Source organism: Equus przewalskii, chromosome 32 (assembly GCF_037783145.1).
Source record: "Equus przewalskii isolate Varuska chromosome 32, EquPr2, whole genome shotgun sequence".
NCBI classification, from domain to species: domain Eukaryota; kingdom Metazoa; phylum Chordata; class Mammalia; order Perissodactyla; family Equidae; genus Equus; species Equus przewalskii.
In genome coordinates this window covers 5,500,006-5,516,096 of record NC_091862.1, presented here as the reverse complement: position 1 = coordinate 5,516,096, position 16,091 = coordinate 5,500,006, and the positions used below count along the sequence as shown (strand labels likewise).

The 16,091-nt window shown below is 40.0% G+C and overlaps 1 long non-coding RNA gene across 2 annotated transcripts; it reads left to right on the top strand.

Annotated features, from left to right (window-relative positions):
* Positions 1–326: 326 nt before the first annotated feature.
* Positions 327–7,980, top strand: LOC103550437 (uncharacterized). Of its 2 annotated transcripts, none has more exons than XR_544782.2 (4): positions 327–433; positions 2,341–2,418; positions 5,205–5,281; positions 7,805–7,980. It is a non-coding gene; the product is annotated as an uncharacterized lncRNA (long non-coding RNA). The 2 variants fall into 2 exon arrangements; XR_544781.2 differs by having other exon boundaries at positions 2,341–2,414; positions 7,805–7,971.
* Positions 7,981–16,091: the final 8,111 nt, after the last annotated feature.

The following is a 16,091-nucleotide window of genomic DNA, read 5'->3' as shown; positions in this document are numbered from 1 at the left end:
CCTTTCATCATGTGTCTCCTTTCGTGGGCCCCCTGAGGCTTGCGGCCAGACATTACAGAGGTAGTCTCTCTGAATGATAGCCTGTAGACTGTCAGCATTTCCCTGGGAGGGGCTGTATTCTCTTTACAATCCAAACAACCGAACCAGAATAAAAATCTCTGCAATGTTTCTGGCCTATAAACAGCATGCCTTCCTTGGTTCACTTCCTGACACCTCCCCAGGCTGTTTGGGTTTTTGAAAACATCCTTATTGGCTTCAGGAAGGGCGGGATGCAATTGTTTAGTTGTTCAAGGAGTTCAGAAGTCTCTCTCATCAGCCAGCAGTTCCTTAAGGAAATAGGGCCAGAACAGGCACTCTGGAGGGAGCGAGGCAAGGAGCGTAATGAAGACAGAAGCAAAGACGAAATCTTGCACCAAAATGCAGCTCTGGAAAGGTTTGGTAAAAGCAATTGCTTTTTATTTCTAACAGGCTTGTTCATGTACAGTCATTAAGAGCAGTAGCACAATCATGCTTAAAAAGCCTGTGATCCACTCTGCTCGTTCCTGTTCAGCTCAGACTAGCAAAATTGCAAAAGCTACTTTGCCAGCCTGCCATAGGTACACTTCAAGGAGCAAACGGCTGAGTCTTTCTCTGTTGACGGATGGGTCAGACCCTTGGTTTAGACCATTCAGTATGGCTTTGAGAGTGTCAAGAACAGGGCTGATATGAGAGCATATCATTTCATGGATAAGAGCACGTGAATAAACCTGCAAAGAGAAACAGGCTCCTTTGTCGTCTTCCCTTTATAAACAGAAGAGCAAAGAACGAAGACTAAATGGATTGTCTCTCTGTCTTTTGTCCTTCTGACAAGAACAGCTGTGACATTATGAATGACAAAGAAGGAACAATTTGCAGAGACGCTGGGCCAAATTATCAAAATTGAGACCCTAATTTACACACGGAAAATACGTGACTTTGGGGACAATTCTTGGAACAAATACAGATTTGCACATAGCAGTTGGATATCAGTGCACCACTGCATTTCTGCTATGCTTAACTGTGTGGTTGCACAAATTTTGCCACGCTGAAGCCTGCTGGACGTGAGCAATTAATAGCCACACATGAGTTTCTGGATGGCTTATGTTTCAATTTTAAACCTTTCTTTATTGATAGTACATATTTAAACCACGAAGTAGATTGTAAACCCATAAGTATGTACTTTTCAATGTTCCAATGTATTTTGTAGTATGGCTTTAATGTGGTATACCCATTGCTATATAAACAGTGATATTTAGCAAAACTTATTCAATATATTTCCATGAGTTTACAGTGGAAGTGCTTTTAACAGTCATGGATCCTAGATATCTAAAAAATATCTTAGAAAATAACTCAGAATGGTTACACGATGGGACAAGCAGATTATAAATGTTCTTTTCTTAGTCTCTAAGCTACTCCGAAATAGGTGTCACTGTCGGTTTAGATTCTGGTCCAGTGGTTCCTATGACTCATGCTATAACCTCAGGGAAGTCTTTGTTTTTCTACCACTTATATCTGAGGATGATATTCTTCAAGTGGAAGTTGTCAGGTAACTGGTGTCAGACAATTCTCCCAAGGGCCTGGCAAGCTCTGAACCTAATATGTAAGCTAGGAACTTTACTAAGGTAAATATTGGTTCCCCCAGACTGGGAATCCATCTAAAGAGGGCAGCTGAACAGTAGAGTACTTATGCTGTATCCTGTTTCAACGCTGGTCACTTTAGTCTCCCCCAGTGGAACTAACCGTCATTTAGGCGGTCTGTGTATGTGTATGAAAATGGCGTTATGATGATCTTTGTGGTTTGTGGGTCAAAGTCTATGGTCAACTTGGTTGGAGATCCATCATTTGGCATACTGGGCCATAAATAAGTTCCCCGAGCATCAGAGTTACTTAGAGGCTCCAGATGGTACCATGGGAAGCCTCACTGGGAACTCTCATCTAGTCCCCACTGGTGAGTAGTGCAATGAGAGAGTAGACTCTGGGCTCAGCTAAGTTTTATTTACTCAGCCAGAACTAGAAGGTGCAGAGTAGGGCCCTCAGTTCCCTCTAGGATTTGGGAGGGGGAAACAAATATCATGGACTGAAGAAAAATCTCTTGAGTAGATACACAATTCAGGATTTGGGACCCTCTGAGCTTAGTCATACTGACTGAGGCCTTCCTGCAGGTATGTTATCTACTAGCTTCTCACCGTAATTAATAACATAGACGATTAGACGGAGGTTAAAGGCTAAGGATGGTGTTAGATTTGCTGATTTATAAATATTTTAATATCATACTTGAATCAACCTCATTTTGCCCAGTTTCATAGCTTTGCTTTTTCTTAGGGCATTGAAGTGATGGTGACATCCACCTATGATTTCTGTTCTTGTCAAGACTGGTTTGCAATTTTCCTTGCTGTGTAGGTAATTCTATTTTCCTTTAACATTTTGTTAGTTTTCTTTGATTGCCACTTTTTTCGTTCTGAGGCTTTAGAGGACAAGAGAATCTTTCCTATGTAGGTTAATTCAGGGAAACTTTAAACAGCTTCTTCAAGACAATGTAGTGGAAAGAACCCAGGAAACAGAATCAGTATTATTGGCTTTATGTACCAATTCTGTCACCATGTGACCTTCAGTGAATCACTTGATCTCACTGGCTCTCAATTTTTTCATCTATAAGCTGGGAGTAAAAACATTTGTCTACTCCTTCAAAAAGTCATGATAATCAAGTGAGATAATGGATATAAAAGCACTTTGTAAATCCTATTGTCAATAACTGTTATTAATGCATTTAAATCTGAAGAATATTACTGTAGGTTTCTATTAAAAATGTTTTCTAAATTTAAGGATGTTGTAAAGATAATGCTTATTTCTAGGTTTTTGCTTATGCAACCATGTGTAATAATACCGTGTTCTTGGTTAAGAAACAGCTCTATTCTGTGGTGTTTTGTCAGCTCTGAGAATTAAAAAAAAAAGAACACACTGGTGAGGTGTTTTTTACATTCCAAGGCCTTGCAAAAACCTAATGATATTCCCTTCCTTTCCCCAAAGAGCATTTATTTGCACGAGAGAACAAAGGTCTCTCTCCCTCTCTCTCCATTAAAAAATATCTCCTAGAAGTCAAAATAAATGTTAGATTAGCCAGCTGATGGCATAACCACACAACAGAAGCTATTTAAAGTCCTTTAAACTATAGTAATTCAACTTTATTTCTTCAATGTATATGTATACACCCAGGACAAAAATAATTTTTAAAATTATAAGCTATTTTCAGTAATCATATTGCTGGTAGTGGTGTTGGTATGGTAATATAGAGACTGTTCTGTGTGATATGAATAAAACAGATGAATAATTATGTGATATTGTATAATTCCCAGTGTCACTGAGAACAACAAACAAAATTGTAGTGAGATGAGAAGGTATGAGATAGGAGTTAAGCAAAAACCCTAGGGTCCTAAATTTTATTTGGAATATCAGTATGAACTCATGATGAATTTTATATTTAAAAAAACCTGTTTTCCTGCTGGCTCTGTTCACTGAAAAGGTCTGGGAACAATGTCCAACCTAGTAACAATGAGCTCCTCTGGACCCCAGATTGTGGTCTCTAAGTACCAGTTCCCTCTAAAAGGAATCAGCCATCCTTGGAGAAAAGGCTGATCCCAGGTGGGGTGGAGGTGGGGAGGAAATATACAAGATAAGCCTTCAACCTCAAAGTCTACAACCATCATGTCAAAAGAACTAAGGAGCTAACTTGCAGAAGCTTCACCAGAGAAAGACTGGATATTTTGCATGATTCCATACTGATAATATCTGCAGTGGAATGATGCACCTTAAATATATTTATACCAGTGAGTTTGTAATAATGCAAAAAGCAAACCAAAACAAAGTGATTAATTGGTCATCACTAGACGATGATAGTAAGCTAAATTTTCATTTCAAAAAAATAGTAAATAACCCAAGGCATCAACATTTTATTCTGCCTCTCCTATAAAAATTGTACCCTGGGTGCCCCAATCGTAGATGAGTAGAAAAAAATATTTTGAGGAAGCATCCTAAGTAAAAACCATGGAATGATGGGATTAGAATATTACCAGTTTTCAAACCTGAATGAATGGATCTAGGCCTTGTTTAACAGTGGCTGCTCCATCAGATAAAGACCGACAAGGAGGGGCCGCCCCGGTGCTGCAGCGGTTAAGTGCGCACGTTCCGCTTTGGCAGCCCGGGGTTCACCGATTTGGATCCTGGGTGCGGACATGGCACCACTTGGCACGCCATGCTGTGGTAGGCGTCCCACATATAAAGTAGAGGAAGATGGGCATGGATGTTAGCTCAGGGCCAGTCTTCCTCAGCAAAAAGAGGAGGATTTGCAGCAGTTAGCTCAGGGCTAATCTTCCTCAAAAAAAAAAAAAAAAAAAAGGCAAGCAGATATATACATCCTGAAGGAAGAAAATGCCACCAACTATGAAGTAGCTTTGCCCCCCAACCCCACCAAAAAAGAAAAAAAATGGAGCCTGAATTTGGTTAATACTCTAGATCCAACTTTCATTTGTAGGAAATTCTGAGGACAGCATCACTTAAGTGACAGTCACCATTAGAGTGCAGTAAACAAAATCCATTGTGCAGACGCTCTCCAGAGGAAAGGAGCTGGTTTAGTCAATGAATATAGTGAATGAAAAATAGACAGAGGGAGTGTGTGCACACGTGTGGACTGTATAGATTGAAAATGCTTAAGGGACATGCATGTCTAACAAACACAATGTGTGGACCGCATTTGGATCCTGATTAAAATAAACTGCTAAACTGTGATACTTATGAGATAATTGGAAATTTGAACACTGATTGTGTATTAATATTTAATAAATAGCGAAAAAGATATATTTCAATATAACATTAACAAGGACTTATTAAGTATGTGATAATGGTGTTGTGGTCATATTAAAAAAGACAACGGTTACAGGTTTGAGATTCATACTTGCACTGGTTATGTATAAGGATGGCCATAAAACATCAGCGGCACTCTACAGTAAGAGCTTATTGTGCACAGGTCTGGGACGTTTGGCTGGTGGCTCTACTGATCTTGGCTGGGCCTAGCTGTGCAATTCTTTTCGTTTCAGCTTGAATTGCTTATATGGGTGTCAGCTGGCTGTCAGCTGATCTAGGATGGCCTTGGATGGGACAACTAGGATGACCACATGTCTCTCGTTCTTCAGCAGACTAGCTCAAACACGTTCTCATGGTGATGGTGGAGTACAAGAGGAGGAGTGACTGATCATACAGCAATTTTCAAGTAAGACTTTGCTTGTGTCATATTTACTAACACCCATTGGCCGAGGTGTGTCACATGGAGAACCCAGAGCCTCAGTGAAGGGGCACTAGGAAGCTCCCTGTAGGGGTGCAACACAGGGGAAGAAAGGGTGCCATCTTTGCGATGTGCCACACCACTAAATTAGGGAGACGGGGCAGGGTTAGAGATGAAGTCAGATTATCTATGCATTGAGCACCACTGAAGCTGGGCAATGAGTGCATGAGGATTCATTACGCTATTCTGTCTGCTTTTGTATTTGTTTGCAATTTTCCAGAATAGAAAGGGAAATAAAAAAGGCCATATTTCCTCCATTTGGGAAGGCCAAAGTAGGTTTTCCTGTGAATTTTTGGTGAATAGACTGTTCTCCAGTGTTCTTTTCATGTTCTCATTAGGCTGAACCAGATCATAATGTCATGATTCTGTGGCATGACGGTTGCACTGTGGTGGGAAAGGCCGTGGGGGAAAGGCAGCAGATTCCTGAACATATTGGTATTTTTGCTTTCTCTGTGTATAACATTGCAGTTATGTCCTCAATGCCCAAGTTTCAAAATATGAATTCTTTCTACCCATGCCTGCCTGTCTTCCCTTGTGAAACATACGACAGAAGAATTGTGTCCTTTGTGTGTCGCATACTATATGGTTAGACATTTACACACGTTAATTGTTTGAGCATATGACAACTTCAACCTGACTAGTTTGAGAGTTTCCTTCTTTCTCTCACTTTGTTCTTTCCTTCTTTTCATGCACTTATTTTAAAAAAGATATTCGTTAAACTTCTACTAAGGCTAGGTACTGGTGATATAAGAGCGAGCAGAAAAACAGATCTGCCCTAATTAAGTCTGCAATTTATATTTTCAAGCTCAAGTTCATAATGCACGCAAAAGCTCTATTGTGGTTTAGATCCTTCAGAGTACTTTTTCATGGTATTTAAATGGCAATTTTTCTCCCTTTTAACGATAGAAATTCAGTGTAAAATTTTCTAAAACTAAGCAACCACCTTCTATAAATCCAAACCTTCAATTATTCTGTACTTCCAAGTCTTTACATTTAAACCGTAAATCCAAAATTTTTCTGAAAATAATTTTCATAGTCAATCCTCTGCAAATTGCATATTTGGACCATGTTGAGCAATTCAGATACAGTGAGGTAGTTTACACTCAAAACCCAAGAGAGGTGGGGCTGGTTGTGTTCATTTATCTGAGAGCACAGAAAAATGACTAACTATATTGCCTCATTAATGCAGCTTCACTCCAAACTGGTTTTACATTTCCCATTTGTCTTGCCCAGAAAATCTGATTTTGCGGCATTTCCCTCTTTTATGGTGCGTTCACAAGTAGACCTGTCACATAGAGAAGTGATGGTGTATGTCAGACGTGACAGCTCTACCCTTTAATTCAGGTCTGCCCTCTTAATTCACTGCCAGACTCACTCAAGTCCTTAAGATGTTGCTATGGACTTTGGGGAACTTGGGAGAACAAAGTCAGCTATACCTAGGGTGGTAGGTCCAGCCAGACAAGAAGATGTTCATTCATCTTTGAAACGTAGCCAGGCCCCCGCTAATTCTAAAAGGCATCACATTAGAATAAAGGCCCCCTTATGACGAACAAAGGTGTGTTTCTGGTCTGCTTCCCACCATGACCTATTTGTAACTGCCAGTAGCTGCTAAGAAAATCAATGGCACCTAAAATGGTTTTGCTTGATTGAGGAGACCCAGCCCAGTATAAATTCCAGGTAATGGATAGTCTTACAATTTTTATTTTACATTGGATTTCATTTTTGGTGCTCTATGAAGAACTCAGTCTTTGTGATCACCTTACGACCAGATTCTGTTTTGTACCAGGGCTGTTTCTGAGAAGAGAGACAGTTCAGGCTGGAGACTGTGTGCCCTCCAGCTGCCGCCTTCCACCGTCTCCTTGTGGAGAAAAACACACACACACAAAAACAAATGCGGAAGGCTAGTGAGGGTGATGCTATGCATATGCATTAAAAGTGTAAGGGCAGTAGGTCTTCCCAGCTGTTCACTAAATGCTTCTGCTCCGGGCACCATGGGTGAGCTTGTTAACCCTTCACCTCTGCAGAAGGAGATCATCAAGGGTGAAGTTGTTGGTGTCCTTTTGAATCTACAGCTATTTGTGCTACCAATAAAGTGCTTACGATGGGCCCAGATGGTAATAAGGGATTTTAGTCATGAGCATCTTTGAGCAGCATTCATATGCCATATTGCAAAGTAAAGCAGCAATGTTCTAGTTTTGCTGGTTATGAGAATGGATTTCGGCTGGTGGAGGCCTGCATTTGAATCTGGGCTCTCCAACTTTCTCTGTGCAACTATGTGACTGTTGTCAGGTTACTAACCCCGCTGAGTCTCAGTTTCCTGGCCTGCAGAATGAGAATGGCATTGTATATCCCTTCTTTCAGGGATGTTATGAAGATTAATTAAATATTACATGTAAAGTGCAGAGCATAACATTTTAACAAAGGATAACTTTTAAAAATATTGATTACAAGGATAATGAGGATGACAATGAGGACGAAGATGAAGATGAGGAGGAGGAGGAGGATGATGATGATGAAGAAGAAGAAGAGGATGATGAGGATGAGGGGATGTCATTCCAACGTCATGTAACTTGCGTATGCAGCCTCGCAAAGATAAATTAAATGGTCATAAGCATCCAGGATCTCTCATTTGTTCTTCAGCTATTTGGATCTTTATCTATCTAGGGCTAGCTTCCACATCTGCATCTCCTTATAAGTTGCCCTTTTAAGAGGTTACCAGCGACCTCCTAATGAACTCTTCTCTAATCCAAGTTCAACAGGCTGTTGACACAGTGGTTGGTGTGGCATTTCTACAACCCTGGCTGTGCGGAGTTTGTCTTCCCCTGCTCTCTTTGTGATAATCTTTTTAAATTTAATCTCCAAAAACTTTAATGGGGTCTTATCCTTGAGACTGAAACCATCCAAACATGAGGGTAAATGTGTTCTGGCACCTACTAAAGACTGTTGTGCAGATAACCGAAACTCTCTATCCGGGTTGTGGTTCCCACTGATTAAATGTTGTATCGGTTTAGAGCAGGAGTGTGCAATCTATAGCCTGCAGGCTCTATCTGACCCACTGCCTGTGTTTGTAAATAAAGTTTATCAGAACACAGGCAGGCCCATTGTTTACACATTGTGGGTGGCTGCCTTGTCCTGAAACAATAGAATGGAACCATTGCAACAGAGACTTTATGGCCCACAAATCCGAAAATATTTACTATCTGGGCCTTTTCAGATAAAGTTACCCACCTCTGGTTTAGAAAGTGAAAAGGAGTGGACTATGCATCCTAGATCTAGGAAATCTGCATTTCTATTATCCAGTATGTAAGGTGGGACAGGTCTTTTTGGGACATAAGAAGTTCTTTCCTCAACCTCCAAAATTTTCAAGTTAGGTGGTACAATTATTGCCTATTTTTTCCCAGGTTGAAATGCTGAAGAATAAGCGTGCTCAGAACGATATTTTATGAGAAGATTTATGTCGATACTTTTCAGAAGATTTGTGACACCGGTTCTCAAGTAGTTTTACTAAACTACTTAGCCATTAGGGTGACTTAATGAAACTACTTTAAGAATCATGTCACTGGCTACCCTGTCCAGCTGTCCCTCCCTGGAACCAAATGATGCAGCTGTGTGCAAGTGACAGAACAGAAATGAAGCTAGACACAGATTAGGTAGGATAACGTGGTAGTATACAAAGAGAGAGATTAGCAAGATCATATACAGAGACAGTAGGTAAAAAAAAAAAAAAAAAAAGAAACCATGTTTAGGGGTCTGCCCAGTGGCACAGCGGTTAAGTTTGCATGCTCCGGTTCGGTGGCCCGGGGTTCGCCAGCCCGGGGTTCGCCGGTTCGGATCCTGGATGCAGACCTATGCACCGCTTGTCAACCCGTGCTGTGGTAGGCATCCCACATATAAAGTAGAGGAAGATGGGCTTGGATGTTAGCTTAGGGCCAGTCTTCCTCAGCAAAAAAGAGGAGGATTGGCGGCAGATGTTAGCTCAGGGATAATCTCCCTCAAAAAAAAAAAAAAAGAAACCATATTTAAACATAGAGAGAAACCTGCTGAAACATAGCATTAAATCTCAAACTCTTTCATATCCTGATTTTCTGGGGTCCTTCCTTAAACTCTATAAAAATATTAGGATGCAAAGAAGGTAGTGAGTGAGGTGATGATGGGGATAAGAGGAGCAAGGTTGAAGAGAAATGAAGCAGGGAAACAATGCATGGCCGGACAAGGAGAGGATGGGAGGTCTTTGTGTAAGGAGAGACAGACTTACAAACACTTATGTCTAGTCCCCTTGTTCTAAGAAACTTTTGGAATGGAGTAACAGTCAGTGGAGCCAGAAACCCTGACCCACAGGCTGTGCACCCATCTGAGGAACAATGCACGCTGACCTAAGTGTAAGTAAACCCTCATGTCTCTTTGGGATTAGTAGCAAGCGCAGAGAGCAGACTTGGCAGTCTGCAGCCCTGCATTTATATTCCTGCTCTGCCATTTACTAGAAGGGAGATCTTGGACCACTAACCCCAAATCAGACACAAACATACATTTCAGAGGATTGTTGTGAGGATTGAAGAAGTTACACTTATTAGTTGTCTGGCCTGTAACAGGTGTCTAGGTAATAATATTTCTCTTCTGTTCATCTAATGATCAGGGGTGCAGTTATTTTGTTAGGGATTATGGTGGGAACAAAAGATGGCTAGTGGCCAGCATCAGCAAGTTCTCAGTTTAGTTGAAAAGAGAAAAGAAGAAGGCAGGCAAACTGACGCATTGCGTTTATGGGGCTTCCAGCTTCCACAGAGATACGGTACAAAGTGTGAGTGGGTTTGGTAGTGAAAGGAAGTTTCCCAAAAGAATTCTATTTGGACCTGAGTCTTGAAGGTGACTATGGCTGTGAATTAGAAAGGAGTTTACAGGGCATCGCACAGAGGAGAGAAGCATGCAAAAATTGTGGGAACTTGGATGGGCAAGATCAGGTTAGGGACAATAAGAGGAGTGACCCATAATGGAGACATTTTCAGGTTGAATAGGGTGACATGATGGTTGGTAAGAAGTTTGTCTGATGATACCGTGCAGGACAATGCTTGAGAGGCGATGCTAGGAGGTCTTTGGGGCAACCCTTGATGGAGGTTTTGAGACCTGACAGGATTCAAACTTGAGATGAATTTGAAGGCTTGCGACTGATTACATGGGTGGGATCAGGAAAGGCAAGCAGAAGGCCCGCATAGTGCCGAGGTGACTGTGTGCATCCAGGAGGGTGATGGGCGGGTTGGCTATTCCCGGTCGTTTGGGAGGAAAAGCCTGAGCTGCTTCTGTTAATTAACTTTAAAAGTTGCTTAATGATGCCTCAAACGTCACTCAGAACTCCAGCCTTTCCCATCTTTCAGTTAGTTCCTGAGGGTCCTGAGAACATACTTCAGAATTTGACACAGTTGTCGTGAAGAGCAAAACATCTTCTTCTAAAACAGGGTTTCTAAGTAGCTTAAAGCATCAGAATGTGCTGTTCTCTGTTAGCCCGCCTAGAATAACTGGAAACATTCTCCTTAAAGGCGTCTTTATTCGTTCCCTATTGCCGCTAACAAATTACTCCGCCACTGAGCAGCTCGATGCACCACATGTTTTCTATCTCATTGTTTCTGTGGCTCAGGAATCCAGGAGCAGCTCAGCTGGGTGGTTCTGGCTTAGGGTCTCTCAGAAGGTTTCCATCAAGATGTCAGCCAGGCCCACAGTCATCTGAGGGAGGACCTGTTTCCTACCTCACCCAGGTGGGTCTCCCCATGGTGCTGCCTCTCAATATGGCAGTGGCCTCCCTCTGAGAGAGCCACCTGAGACAAGGCGAGGGAAAGCAGCCAAAATGGAAGCCACAGTCTCTGATCTCAGATGGGACGTCCCATTACACAAACAGAACAATGTCATATTCTATTTGTGAGAAACAAGTCAGCATGTCCAGTCCACACTCAAGGGGATGGAGTGACAGAAGGGCATGGGTACCAGGAGGTGGGGACCATCGGGGCCATCTATTTTCAGTGTGAGGGTTTCCACTTTGTGCTTCAGAGCTGAGCTTGAAACAGCTGTGCTGTCATCATCATCATTCAAGCCCTCCCGGACAGCCACCTATTAAGGTCCTACTCTATGCAAAGCCAGAGTAAATTAGAGAGTCTGTCCCCAACATTGTGGCCTTAGAAACATGAAGTTACCATTTGAGAGCCAGATCAGGTGCAAGCACTATACTATATGCTTTCACAGGTAAGGGGAGAAAAAATTCTTAGGATTTTACATAAAGAACGATAATAGCTTTGTCAAATGGCAGTCCCTGATGATTTATTATCAAAAGGATGATTTTTACTTTCCTTCCAGAACCATTGAAAGAAAGTTCTTGACTCAGATGGATCTGTGCCATTTGCATATGTTATACTTCCTCTTTCAAAAATAATTAGTGCTTATTTTTGGAGTTGGCTCCTAACTTTGTTCCTAAGGTCTCAAGCTGAGTTGATGTTCATAAGAACACTCTTCATCAAATCATTTTTGAAAGAAGTTTAAGTACCTTCAGAATCTCTTGTCTTTTCTGTTACACACATTTGTTTGTTTTAGCTTCCAGCACATTCATGCATTTTAGCGACACTTTTAAATGCCTTGGAATTTTTTCTTTTTGACATAAAAGGTATTTGACATAGGCAGTCTTCACATTGGCTTAAACTTTAAGAGGTTTAGAGATTCAGTAAGGAATACTCTCAAAATAATATCTCAAGAGTCTGAAAGAAAAGTGCATAAAAAGAAAAAATGTATATCACTATATGATTCTCATCAACTTAAACTTGAGACAAAATAATGTTCCCAATTTATAGAGGTTCCTTAAAGAGCCTCGTTTTGCTTACGTGCATCCTTCTCAGGTGAGATGACTTTTCATTATTAACTATGGGGTAAATTGAATACATTGTCCTCATTGAAGGTCACCCTTAATTATCAGGGCTCACCTCATCAAGAACCTCTCTCTCCCTTTGTGTTGAAATAGCTGATTGTCCAAAAACACCTGCATGCTCTCTTTGCATTGCGCTTTTCCCACCTGAGGTAATCAATCATCCTGCTGCTTTGTTTTGTAAATAGAAATATTTGTAACTTCCAGCGATTTAGCCACTGTGGGAATACTAAGGCGGGAGAACGTTTGATACTTGCAAAGCCCTTCCAGATCCTTAATTAAATGATATTTTGTAAAAGCACGGTATTTTCCTGTCTAATTCTAAACTTTTTACCTTAATGAGAAATCAATTTTTGCAAAGTCTCTTTGACCCCTGAGTTTATTTCCCTGCTCTCAGAGTTGTATACAAGGAAGCAGAAAGCCTAGTGTGTGTTCCCACCATATCACAGAAAGAAAGTCTTTTTTTTAAACAAATAGGGGAATTATGCCAAGGACCTATTGGGCTCTGGTAAAAACAGCTGCAAGTAAGTCGATATGATTTGGGCTGGGCCTCAGACCCACTATCGGCCCCCGGACTGGCAGCTGGCCTGTGCTTCAGTATGCAACAACAGACTGACTCCAGCCATACTGGTCCGGGCTCTGGAAAATCCTGGGCAGACAGGACAAATGCTTTAGGGAACAACTGGTTTGAAAGAATAGGCTGTTTGAAACTCCCAGCTGTGAGGGCTATTTGTGAGAAAGACTCCATACTGGGATGAAGGTCAGAAACAGTTGTTGCCTGGGGCTTAGATTTCAAACCAACATAAATTGCTGGCTCCCACACAGAATTTTGATCATATATGGATGTGTTGAAATTCAGCTGTTGACTTCTAGGGGGTATGACTTTGGACACCCATCCAAAGGTGCCATTCCAGGCTTTCCCAGCTAAAAGCAGTGCCTGTCCCTTCTGTAGTCCCATCTGAGGTGCCAGAAGCGTAGCTTTCATATCCAGGCAGGTAATATCCATGGCACCTGTGCAACACTTGATAGTCAATAATAAGTTCTAACTTTGTGTTTGTTAAGTGGAAGAATAGCCATCTAAGTTAGATAACTCTTTTAAGAGACCTGTGTAGGGTGGGAAGAGGACTCCCCTGAATCAGATGACAGAGTGAGGGTGTTGTCTCCCCTCCTTTGAGAAGTCACATAAGGAGAACAAGGAAAACACACCACCCCCCAACTTTGGTGAAACTAACCTAAACCACAATATATAAAGGAGTGCACTGAAGGTTAAGGATGGATTCAGGAGTACATGGAGAGAGGATGCCCTAAGTGCGTATTGCTGGCAAAGTATGGTTCTCTAAGGTATAAGGAGTGTTGGGAGAGCCAGTTCAACAGTCCTGTCTCAGGGGAAAAGGAGCTTCCTCAAATTATTTGCATAAAGGAAAATCAAGGAAGCTAGGAATGAATCACAAAGACTGGCCATATTTGCAGGCAATGGTCTGTTGTAGATCTCAGTTGTGTGGGGAGACCCAAAAGCTAAAAGAAGACATGATGTGCCATAGAGAGAATTCCAACTGCGTATGACAGAGCCCAGCCTCATGACCCCTCTGTAATGAACTGGTCCAGGTGCTGGGGGGGGGGGGGGGGGTCAATGAATTAGAATTCAACATATTCCTGGGAAAAGACGTCATAAGAAAGAAGGATAAAGGCAAACTGAAAAATACATAGCAGATAAAAAATAAAATGTTGTCATGAAGCAGATTAATATTATGACCAAAAAAATACCATGGATTTAAAAATAAAGGCAAAAACAAAAATGAAATAATCTAAGCAATAAGCTCCAGAAAGCTGGAGCAGAAAGTGGAGATATGAGAGCTGAGGGAAGAAATGGTGATGTGCCAGAAGGAGACAAGCATGAACTGTGAGAACATTAGGAAAGAAATGAAAAGAAAAATAAAACTATCGCCAAAATCAAGATGTTATTGGAAGCAGCACAAAGGATGAGAAACTATGTTAAAAAAAAAAGACAGTAAAAGAAAGACAGGATTTGAAGATACATGATATTTGACATATGAATAATTGGGGTCCCCAAAGGAGTAAACTAAAAATAATAGAATAGAAAAAAATATTTCAAGATATAATGCAAGAAGATATTCCATAAATAAAAGAAAACTAAAATCTACAGATTAAAAGGACTAACGAAATTCCAGGAGAAATTGACACAAATTGATATACTAGATACATCCTAGTAAGTTTGTTGGACTTTAAAAAAAGGAAATAATTCTTTGGGGACCTAAGCAAAAATATCTCTAAGAATAAAAACATTCATGCTGATCTTGAACTCCTCAACAGCAACCTTCAGTGCTAAGCAGAAAAGAATGCACTAAAGAGACATAGCTAAAATGAAGAAAATCCGAAATGTTTAAAATGAGAGAATAAGTAAATTCCTAGCAAATGCAAACAAAAATAAATCTAGAAGTCATGATTGTATATCAGACTTTGGGGCAAAAAGCATTAAATGAGGTAAACATAGGCACTTAAAATAGCGAAGAGTGCAATTGACAATGATGATATCACAGAACACCTGTGTACCAAAAAAAAGCATCAATATTTAAAAAATTAAATAAACAAATAAATACACATGTAAACAGAAATACAAGAAGCGAGAGACAAATTAACAGATAAAAGGAAACTTTGATTCATTCTTTCAATTCACAGATCAAGCAGACAAAAAAATAAAACGTATTTAATAAGGTATATCTAATTGAGATAAATCAACACTATATTCTGAAAATAGAATATATCTTCTTTATAAGTGTCACTAAAATGTTCAGAAAATTTCACCAAATAAAATCACACTGATTTCCAACGAGCACAAATAGTAAATAACATTCTCTGATCATAATGAAACAATCTAGATACTAAAAGAGAAAAATTCCTATCCTCTGTCAATGGAGAATAAAACAGTAATAAAAGCCATGATGATGATAACAAAATATATCCTTTGTAGGCTACTATTGGGGGAAAGAGAAAACAAGAACTGAAACTGGAGGATATCTGCAAAATCAGGATAATAAAACCTACATAGAAATTATGGAATAAATCTTCAGTTTTAAATACATACATTAACATCAAAGGAAGACAGAAATAAGTGAATGATGAATGTAACTCAAGAAGTAGAAAAATATAATAAAATAAATGAAAGAAAGGAGTTGATAAGAACAGATATGGTTGCATTAGAAAACAAAAACTGATGGAAGTGATCAATTTAAAAGCTAGAACTTGAAGTAAAAAAGAAGCAAAAAATACACATGTACTGTTGGCAAACCCATTTCAGATAAACAGAGAAAGCGCAAATGCAGCAAATAATAGTTGATAATTATAGGTAAGAAGAAATTAAAGAATCAAAGCAAATTACTCTGCTTATTTCTGCAAAAATAATTTCAGACTGTAAGACAGATGATTTACCAAAACTGGTCCCCCAAAGGAGAAACATTTAAAGAGGTGAGATATTGTAGCTGAAATGTAGAAAGCTATCAAGAGCTGTGTTTTAAAAAAGCATCAGGCCCAGATTACTTCATGGGGAAATTCTACCAAACGTTTAAGAAATATTTAATTCCAACATTATTAAGGTATTCTAGAGCACACAAAAGGAAAAAATGGGCAACTTCTAAATTCTTTTTATGCATTTAGCACTATCTTATCCACCCTAATAAAAATAGGATACCAGAAGAAAACTCCCAGTGTGATAATCTTTACGGATGAGAAATATTAAAATATAATCCAGCAGCACCAGAAAGGATAAAAATCAATAAAATGGAGTTATTTCAGGAATTCAAGGGTAGTTTAAAATTAAACTAGTTT